Here is an 11,110-nt window from a genome sequence, read left to right on the forward strand (position 1 = left end):
GGCCTCGTCCGATCCCATAGGGCAGTGTTTCCCAACCCAGTCCTAAAGGAACCCCTACCCTGCAGATTTTCTTTGCAACCCTGAATAGGTACCTGTCTGTAGTTATTCAACCAATCAGCAATGAATTATGTCAGATGTTGCACACCTTGCATAATTAAGTGCTGTGAGATGATTGGTTGAGGAAGTACAAGCAGGGTTACGTAGGCAGGGTTACAATGAAAATCTGCAGGATAGGGGGTCCTTGAGGACTGGGTTGGGAAACGCTGCCATAGGGAGTCTCAAACAGTCCGGTATGGTCTTGTCAATCCGCATACTGATTTGGCAATATTTTACAGCGGATGCCCTTCCTGACACAACCACTAACCCTATGGACAGGGGAACAGGTAAAGCACTGGATGCCATCCCAGTATTCATGGACTGGCTGGTCCGATGGCGGTGAGCTTTCAATTGATTGCTACAGTGAGTTACAGTATTCATGGACTAGCTAGCACCCAAGCTTGACGCCGCATATCGAATTATATATATATATAGTATGTGTGTGTGTATGTATGTGTATGTATGTATATATATATATATATAGTATGTGTGTGTATGTATGTGTATATATATATATGTATGTATGTATATGCATACACACATATATGTACATATATGTGCATACGTATACATACATACATACACACACATATATATATATATATATATATAATATATATATATATATATATATATATATATATATATATATATATATATATTTAAAAAAAAATTTGACAGCTGATGATTGCTTATGGCATGAAACAGGCTTGTATGTCCAAGGACCCAAGGTGCAAGGTTGGCAAGGTCAGCAAATAAGGAGTGATATTCAGCTCCTCCTTTGTTGAGCACTTTTATCAACACCAAAATACTATATATATATATATATATATATATATATATATATATATATATATATATATATATATATATATATATATATATATATATATACACATGATCCCTTACAAACATGAAAAACAGGGCAGTTATGTAAGGTACGTGTGGCACGGCAGTGTCAACGTTAGGAATGAAGAGGTGTTTCTTATCAGTATTTGTGCTGCCTAATCCCCCACCGCCCTCCCCCCCAGAAGCCCCGCCGCTTAATCTCCACACATTTAATCTGAAACTTTTCATTTCCACCTCCTGCCTCTCCAGCCTCAAGCCACCGCAGCAGCTTTGCCTCCACAGAAACCGCACACAGTAAATCAGACTCTGAGGAGGACAGTCGGTTCGTCTGCATCAGTATCCGTTGGATTTGTGGCATAAAAGGGAGCGGGGTGGGCGGAGACGTGTCCAGATCTCCATGCCATGCGTCAGCGGGGTTTAATCCTCAACGCAGAGGCACACAGAGCCAGCATCACAGTCCTGTCAAACATGTCCCCCCCCCCCCCCGCGTCCAAGCAGCAGAGACGACTCCTGTTAAGGAATTTAACAGCCACGCCACACCTGTGTGAATACTTAGGGAAGCAGTTCTCCACAGATTCCTCTGAAGCATTTGGGAGAATGTGTTCCAGAGTAGTCATACCGCTCCCTGTAGCGAACCGCATAGCTACTCCTAATCCTAGACGCTCTTTTCCTCGAGATATTCTTTGGACGGTCTAGGTTTCTCCTGTCTGAAGGTGGCGGGGGTAGTTTCTGAACTTTGGACGAAGCACCGAAACCCAAACACCTCCCCCGACGGAGGCAAATATTTACCTCTACCCCTTCTTCCCCCTGCGCTTCCCCCCACACGGCGGGTTGGTTTCTCTGTGTTGTCAGTCCATGCTGTCCCCTGTTTGAGACACGTGGCCCGGGTCTGTTTAGCGTGGTTGAGATTTTAGTGTACAGAATGTGCTCAAGGATTTGGACGCCTTATATCACAATACAGCCTGCAGGTCACACAGGCGTGGTGTTAGCCAAGCAGATCCTCGGTACCGTCGCCTTACCATTACTGACACCTTCTATGCACGTCACATCTAAGTCTCAGTGTAGGGGAGCGGCGATGTAGACCGGAAATCACTTTCTCTGTGGCCATTTTGGAAAATGTCAGCCCCCCTTGCCGTGTGGTGGCCTGGCGGCCTGTCCAGGGTGTCTCCCCACCAGCTGACCAATGACTGCTGGGATAGGCTCCAGCATCCCCGCGACCCTGAGAGCGGGATAAGTGGTTTGAATAATGGATGAATTTTTATCCGGCCAATTACCCCACTCTCCTGAGTTATCCCGGTCGCTGCTCCACCCCCTCTGCCGATCCGGGCAGGGCTGCAGGCTACCCACATGCCTCCTCCCATACATGTGGAGTCGCCAGCCGCTTCTTTTCACCTGACAGTGAGGAGTTTCACACGTGGGGACGTAGCACGTGGGAGGATCACACTACTCCCCCCAGGCGCCCCAACCGACCAGAGGAGGCGCTAGTGCAGCGACCAGGACACATACCCACATCCGGCTTCCCACCCGCACACACGGCCAATTGTGCCTGTAGGGACGCCCGACCAAGCTGGAGGTAACACGGGGATTTGAACCAGCGATCCCCGTGTTGGTAGGCAAGGGAACAGGCCGCTACGCTACCCGGACACCCCGGAAAATGTCAGTCTTGTTAGATGGGCCCTGACTTAGTCTGACTTAGAGAACAAGGCAGAGAGCAAAACCTAGATAGGCAGAGAGAGACAGAGAGAAGAGAGAGAGAGAGAGAGAGAGAGAGAGAGAGAGAGAAGAGAGAGAGAGAGAGAGAGAGAGAGAGAGCGAGAGAGAGAGAGAGAGAGAGAGAGAGAGAGAGAGAGAGAGGGAGAGACAAATTGACAGAGACAGATGTGGAGCGCAATACCTGAGGAGAGATAGAAAGACAGATTAACAGAAAGCTAAAGACCGACAGACAGACGGACAGACGCCGAGTGAGAGAGAGAGAGAGAAAGGTAGAGCTAGATCACAAAAGCAACAAATGTGTTGAGTCAGATTCAAGCCCTCACTGCCACCCGGCACATTGTCCTTGGTCTGCTGACCTTGTAGGACATTCAGACAAACCCTCGTTCTGTCAGCGCCGAAACCTTCGTGTGCTTGACACGCGTGACAGTTTCCACGCATCGCAGCACATTATAAACCTGCAGAGGTTTCCAGAGCCTCACGCGTGGCTCCGCGCGCGCTCAAGCTAACCGCCTGCTTCAAAAAACTGGGGTACAACGCTTCAAATATGGGGCGCCGTCTTTCTTTTCGGACGCCAGTTTAATTTCGCCCATCGCAGGTTTCCGCTGACAAGACAAAGAAGTGGAAGCTTTGCATAGCCTGCATTCAGTCGGTCCTGCCCCTGTCCACCAGGAAAGAAAAGGTTTCCACTGCGGCGGTGTGTGTGGAGGTGGGTTAAGCCTCGCTGGCAGCACAAAGGCCAAGCTTGAATTGTCCTCCCAAATTCCAGTCATAATGCTCCTACCTACCTCAATCAAACACCGACCTGCGTGCTTGGCAAAGCGTGGTGGTCTGCAGCAAAGCATGGCAGTCTGCAGCAGAGGCCGGCTGCAGAGACTACACGGATGGTCTCGCACTGAGCGTTAACAATGGCGAGCGTATCCGACAAACACACACATTCCACAGGTTGGGGCAGGGAGGAACTGCAGGAGGGGGTCGTTTGTTTTGCTGCGCTTGCTGGGGGGGCCTCCAGCGCTTCCCCGGCTTCCGGCTTCATGACCTCCACGACCAGGAAGGATCGATGATCACAATCAACACCGCGGCCTGCTGCGCACAATCGCACCAACCGAGGGCCCTCTAATCTCCTCCGCTGTGAGCCTGACAGAGGTGTTGAACGAGGAAAGAGTGCTTGATTTACGACTCAGGAACTGTCGGTGACCCGGAGAGCAGACAATGACCTGACACCTGAGGACCTCTATCAAGCGCTCACCGAAGAGGTAAACATCTTAATTCTTGCTAATGGACTTCGGATCTGCTGCGCAGCCTGAGAAGTGACAATGGACTGAAGGTGTTCAGGGTGCAGCTCAATAACTCATGTCCAGTTGTTCCAGGATGTCCAGCAGTCCATTTCTGTTTCATTGTAAGTCACAGGGGCGGCACGGTGGCGCAGTGGTTAGCATGGTCGCCTCACAGCAAGAAGGTCCTGGGCTCGAGCCCCGGGTTAGTCCAACCTTGGGGGCTGTCTCGGGTCGCCCTCTGCGTGGCGTTTGCATGTTCTCCCCGTGTCCGTGGGTTTCCTCCGGGTGCTGCGGTTTCCTCCCGCAGTCCAAAGACATGCAGCTCAGGTGACTTGGCCGTACTGAATTGTCCCTAGGTGTGAATGTGTGAGTGTTGGCCCTGCGATGGACTGGTGGTCTGTCCAGGGTGTCTCCCCGCCTGCCGCCCAGTGACTGCTGGAATAGGCTCCAGCATCCCCGCGACCCTAAGGGCAGGATAAGCGGTTTGGGTAACGGGTGGATGGATGGATGGACGGATGGATGGAAGTCACAGTTGACACCAGTGACAGCTGACACAAAAGTGGTTTTTAAAAGTGTTTTTCCTACACAAAACGCACGCTTACAGTTCTTCACAAGTTAACGTCGGCCCGGTCAGGCAGCTTGGACTGATCAGGCCGTATCAACCCTTAATTTGGGAACCCATTGCTGATCATCACAAAGGGTAAAAACGTGTTCTCAAGGTGTCCCTCTGAAAACACTGCCTGTGCTTAGCTCCTTAGCAAGCTGTTGTGAGAAAGCTGCTGGCCAGGCAGTTTTTTTTACCAACACGCTTTAACCTTGACTGGTAGACAACACACGGGCTAATATGTGGGAGATATTAATAGCACCCACTTGGGTGAAGATGTAGCAGCTCTGGGTGGCAGCCTCCCATACACCAGCAGTGTGCTATTTTTTATGCTTGTGCTCGATATTTACAATGCCATGTGTGTTGCCAGAACTTACGTTGCGATGGAGGGGAATTCTCTAAGCATGGGTTGTTGAACAGATGGCAGGATGAATGGGTGAGTAGATTCGGCCCTGTAGAGGAGGCAGAAATTGTTTTTTTTTTTTTTTTTTGGAATTTCCCCCTTTTTCTCCCCAGTTGTACCTGTCCAAATATCCCACTCTTCTGAGCCGTCTCCGTCTCTTTTCCCACCCCCTCTGCCAATCCGGGGAGGGCTGCAGACTACCACATGCCTCCTCCCATACATGTGGAGTCGCCAGCCGCTTCTTTTCACCTGACAGTGAGGAGTTTCGCCAGGGGGATGTAGCACGTGGGAGGATCACGCTATTCCCCCCAGTTCCCAGGTGCCCCGACCGACCAGAGGAGGCGCTAGTGCAGCGACCAGGACACATACCCCACATCTGGCTTCTGACCTGCAGACACGGCCAACTGTGTCTGTAGGGACGCCCCGACCAAGCCGGAGGTAACACGGGGATTCGAACCAGTGATCCCTGTGGTGGTAGGCAACGCTACCCGGACGCCATGAGGAGGCAGAAGGTCCCAGCCTGCACCCTCTACTAGCACTGCACTGACGCCCTCAGTCCCCAGCCTGCACCCTCTACTAGCACTACACTGACACCCTCAGTCCCAGGCTGCACCCTCTACTAGCACTACACTGACACCCTCAGTCCCAGGCTGCACCCTCTACTAGCACTGCCACTGACTCCCTCAGTCCCAGGCTGCACCCTCTTCTAGCACTGCTCTGACCTCGTCAGTCCCAGGCTGCACCCTCTTACTAGCACTGCACTGACACCCTCAGTCCCAGGCTGCACCCTCTACTAGCACTGCACTGACACCCTCAGTCCCAGGCTGCACCCTCTACTAGCACTACACTGACACCCTCAGGACCAGGCTGCACCCTCTACTAGCACTGCACTGACTCCCTCAGTCCCAGGCTGCACCCCTCTACTAGCACTACACTGACGCCCTCAGTCCCAGCCTGCACCCTCTACTAGCACTGCACTGACACCCTCAGTCCCAGCCTGCCACCCTCTACTAGCACTGCACTGACGCCCTCAGTCCCAGCCTGCACCCTCTACTAGCACTGCACTGACGCCCTCAGTCCCAGGCTGCACCCTCTACTAGCACTGCACTGACCCCCTCAGTCCCAGGCTGCACCCTCTACTAGCACTACACTGACACCCTCAGTCCCAGGCTGCACCCTCTACTAGCACTGCACTGACTCCCTCAGTCCCAGGCTGCACCCTCTTCTAGCACTGCACTGACCTCGTCAGTCCCAGGCTGCACCCTCTACTAGCACTGCACTGACACCCTCAGTCCCAGGCTGCACCCTCTACTAGCACTGCACTGACACCCTCAGGACCAGGCTGCACCCTCTACTAGCACTGCACTGACTCCCTCAGTCCCAGGCTGCACCCTCTACTAGCACTACACTGACTCCCTCAGTCCCAGGCTGCACCCTCTACTAGCACTACACTGACACCCTCAGTCCCAGGCTGCACCCTCTTCTAGCACTGCACTGACCCCGTCAGTCCCAGGCTGCACCTTCTACTAGCACACGCACTGACTCCCTCAGTCCCAGGCTGCACCCTCTACTAGCACTACACTGACACCCTCAGTCCCAGGCTGCACCCTCTTCTAGCACTGCACTGACCCCGTCAGTCCCAGCTGCACCTTCTACTAGCACTGGACTGACTCCCTCAGTCCCAGGCTGCACCCTCTTCTAGCGCTGCACTGACCCCGTCAGTCCCAGGCTGCACCTTCTACTAGCACTGCACTGATCCCCTCATTCCCAGCCTGCACCCTCTACTAACATGGCAGGATGATGGCTCACAGGCCAAGACAATCAATAGATGTTTACTGTTGTTTATAGGATGGTCCATTAGCCATTTGTCTCAGTGCTTGGTTCGATACGCCTTGCTCTTCTGCTGGTCAGCCAGGGCGGACGTGGGTAATGCACCAGTAAAATTTGGCCATTATGCAATACATTCCAGTGTGAATTCAATATATCCAATGACAGATTTATAACTCAACTGTCGGGGATGAGAAGCCAAATGCTCAGGACTATGAAAGGAAGGCATTTTTGCTCCAAAGTGTGATAGCTACACTGGATAAATATCTGGTCGTAAAATAACAAGTCATTGGATGGTTATTTTTGTAAAGTTCTATGAATATTAAAGTGATATTGTGTCATTTTTTAAAATTAACTTCTTAGGATCTAGAGTGTGTACATCACAAATTAAGACCTCTGTTGCTTCCGTACACCACTTCATCCATCCATCCATCCATTATCCAAACCGCTTGGGCAGCAGGTGGGGACACACTCTGGACAGGCCACCAAGCCATCACAGGGCCAACACGCACATTCACACCTAGGGACAATTTAGTACAGCTGATTCACCTGACCTACATGTCTTTGGACTGTGGGAGGAAACCGGAGCACCTGGAGGAAACCCACGCAGACATGGGAGAACAATGCAAACTCCACACACAGAACGACCCGTGGCAACCCCCCCCCCGCCAAGGTTGGACTACCCCAGGGCTCGAACCCAGGACCCTTCTTGCTGTGAAGGCGACGGTGCTAACCATTGTGCCTGCATGTTCTCCCCGAGTCTGTGTGGGTTTCCTCCGGGTGCTTCGATTTCCTCCCACAGTCCAAAGACATGTAGGTCAGGTGACTTGGCCGCACTAAATTATCCCTTGGTATGAATGTGTGTGTGTCGGCCCTGTGATGGCCTGGCGGCCTGTCCAGGGTGTCTCCCGCCTGCCGCCCAATGACTGCTGGATAGGCTCCAGCATCCCCGCGACCCTGAGAGCAGGATGAGCGGTTCGGATAATGGGATGGATGGATACCTTTATTTGTATGATGTGGACTTTTCTCTACAACAAAATCCGCAGGAACATGATTTAAGGTCATCGACGAAGGCGTAGCAATAAGGGCCGGGGTGGAAATTGCTGTCGTACACCTTGGGAGGTGGACATACTTTTGGTAAATCGGAGAAGGCTTATTCAACTAGAACGCCATTCCTGTAGCGGCGTGGCTTCCCTTAACTAGTCATTCATGTTCAGGTATTCGGAGACTTTTGCAGGACGTTTGCAGAGGATGGAAGAGGGCGGATCTACCGCACAACGCCGCAGGTTTGAGTGGGCATGGCACGGGGCTCACATTAGCACAGTGAAAGAAGACACCAGTTCAGTCTCGCTATTGTGTATTCTTTTCACCGTACCATCTGGTGCTTGTCTTCCCCCTCTTTTTCTCTCCCACTTTCTTCCTCTGTTTATATTTTCCCTGCCCTCACTCCCTCTCTCTCCCCCCCCCTCCCCCCTTGCTGTGCCACGCTCCAGAGAGAAGTGCATTGACAGAGGCCCTGGTGACCATGCAGATGTGAGTGTGACTTGAAAGGTCCAGTGACAGACGCCGGTCCCTTTTGTCCGAGCAACACAACTAGGATTGTCTTTGCTCAACAATGCAATAAGTAAAGTGCTGTTGACTCTTCTGAATTGCTCTTTATTAGCGAGGAGAACAAACGACTCTCAGTTCAGACCTCCAAGCGGAGGAAGAAGATCTCGCAGATTCCTCCAGCACTGCGATAACTGCGGGACAACGGTGTTCTGACTGGAGGGGGTTGGCATGCTAGCTAGGTGATAAAAACAGCTGTCTGATCTCTGAGGTGATGCGCCGTCGTTTCAGTTGAACATTAAGGTGCCATTACCGGTGCGGCAGAAGAGCTAATAACTGCAAAATGGCTTCCCGGCAGCAGAGGAAGGCTTTGACACAACCTAAATCAGCACCTTCGTCTGTTCCCCTGCCTGCAGAGATTCTTTTTGTGCTTTTATGGTTTGCTTTTTATGGTTCCCTCCGACTAACTTTACAACTCACCGAATCCTCCTGTGTTGATAATTACCGCCACACCTTATTTCCTAACGCTGCACGATGAGCAAATTCACTCCAAAAACAAACTGTACAGGAATATCATATTGCACTGGAATATTGCACTCCATTGTGCAGCTCTTGCCCTTTCTCTAACCATTATTTATACTTGCTCTCTTTTTTTCCAAGCCAATGCCCTCTTCCCCACTTCCCTGAAAATTCCCTGTGGGCTGGAGTATATTGAATTAAGGCTCTCCTCCCAGATGACCAGCCATCTGCCTCATTACTTGAGGACACATTTACGAGCCCACAAAAAAAAAAGAAAAAGAAGAAATGTTGTGAAACAAGCATAGCAGCACTGACTAACGGCGAGCAGGTCTCTTAGAAGGAGGCGCGAGGTTTGGAGACGGGTGGCTTTCCCCTCTCGTTTGATGTAGCGTTGCTCTCTAAGATCGGTTTGCATGCTTACATAAGCCAGCAGAGAAAAGAAAAAAATGACCGCAGTAAGGGAACATATGCCGGCCTCTGATTTAATGCATGCCCTCTTGGATTTCAAAGTCTGCCCTAAGGAGTTCGGAGAACAGATGCCTATTGTCGGAATTGAAAAGGGAACAAATTTATGAACCTACTCGCCAAGGCGAAGGGCAAAATCTTGACGAATGCAGACCTTGTTGTTAGCATTCATAGGAGTAGCATGCAAGTAGCTGTTAAAGCTAAGCTATAGTTTTCTGTGGGACTGGCGCCCTTGTTTATGTCAAGTGATAGTCAAAGTTTATCATCAACACTGTTATACTGTGTGTCTGGATAACACTCCGACAATTACCTGCGAGTGAAACGAGATTGTGGAGTGAACGTTCTGCCCAAACTTGCTCGGTTACACGTGGGTTAAATACTTGGCGGTAGGATGAACAGTGCTTGCTGGCAGGAATAGCTGCATGTGTCACACTGGGCCATGGGAAGGCCTTTTGGCAAGGACTCTCCATAATGACAGAGGCTTGTGCCGCTTTTCCGAGAGAGAGAGAGAGAGAGAGCGAGCGGGGGGGGGGCGTGGTGGGAGTTATTTCAATTAGCCTCATACTGCCACAGCCAGATTCCCCACCCACATGCCACACTCCCAGCCTGGCCTGAGAGAGCTGATCAAATGATGACAACAGGGACGAAGACTAACACCATTCAGCGGTGTGGGAGTGGGGGTTGGCGGCATATCACACATATGGAGTCACGATAGGTGCAGGGTTTTCAGATGACTTCCGTTGGGGATGTTGTGTCTGCGAGGGTTGAAATCATTAAGGCGGTGCAGCCATTGTGGCTAATGTGGGGAGCCATAGAGAGAGGGGACTTACCGCCCCAAAACCCCCGAATGAAAGCGTTTTGATAATGGCTGTGATGACTCAGAAGGCAGAGCGATGGAATTGCAAGGATCAGGGGTTTGATCCTGAATTGGGGGCCACCCATAAGAACGTAGTATGCTGTCAGTGCTGTTGATGGGCAGTTCATAAAGACCACCAAATGACAAACGTTATGGCAGTCACAGTCAGAATCAGAATGATGTTTGTTGGCCATGTAGGTTTGCACACACAGGTGGAGTTTGACTCCGGGTTCGCGGCTCTCTCAGCGTACTTAAAATAGAATAGCAACACTACAACACAACAATCTTCAGATATAGACACAAGGATTGACGTGTACAGGCGAAATAGGAGGTGATAAGGTGCAGCGGTGCAGAGAATCTATCAGACATGCTGAAAAAGATGTCAGCAGGTTACTTACATAAATGCCGGAGGTAGGCGGGCATGACAGAGCGGACCGGCGGACCTTATCAAGTCTGGTGAGCTCGCCGGTTTTCCAGACTTAATACTGGGGATAAGCTCTTGGCAGCTCTGACTATAATTTAGAGTAACTTGAGCAGTGTTGTGTCTGACACAGGGGATTGTGTATTCAAAGTGATTTTTGATGTTGATGGTCTCTGTAACGTGGTTGTTCTCAGGTCCCCCCCCCCCCTCATGTCACTTCAAAGCAGTAGGAGGTGGGCCAAAGGGGTTCTAGGCTGCCCCCGGCCAGGCACACTTCCACACTTTCCATGTTTGGCACTCCCCCCCTCCCCCTCCCCCTCTCTGGCAAGTAGTCAGGGCAAGTCTGGGCCCCTGAGCACTAATTACAGGTCAGCGTGTCAACAAAGAGGGGGCCCGACCAGCCCCTCTGACCGGTTCCCTACTTTTCATCCCGGGGGTTGACGTCACCACAGAAGAGGAGACGCGAAGCTCTGACGGCAGCCGAAGGAGTCTAAATGTACAAACCTCCACGTTAATAACCGCTGGAGATGAATCA

Source organism: Lampris incognitus, chromosome 16 (assembly GCF_029633865.1).
Source record: "Lampris incognitus isolate fLamInc1 chromosome 16, fLamInc1.hap2, whole genome shotgun sequence".
Classification (NCBI taxonomy): Eukaryota; Metazoa; Chordata; class Actinopteri; order Lampriformes; family Lampridae; genus Lampris; species Lampris incognitus.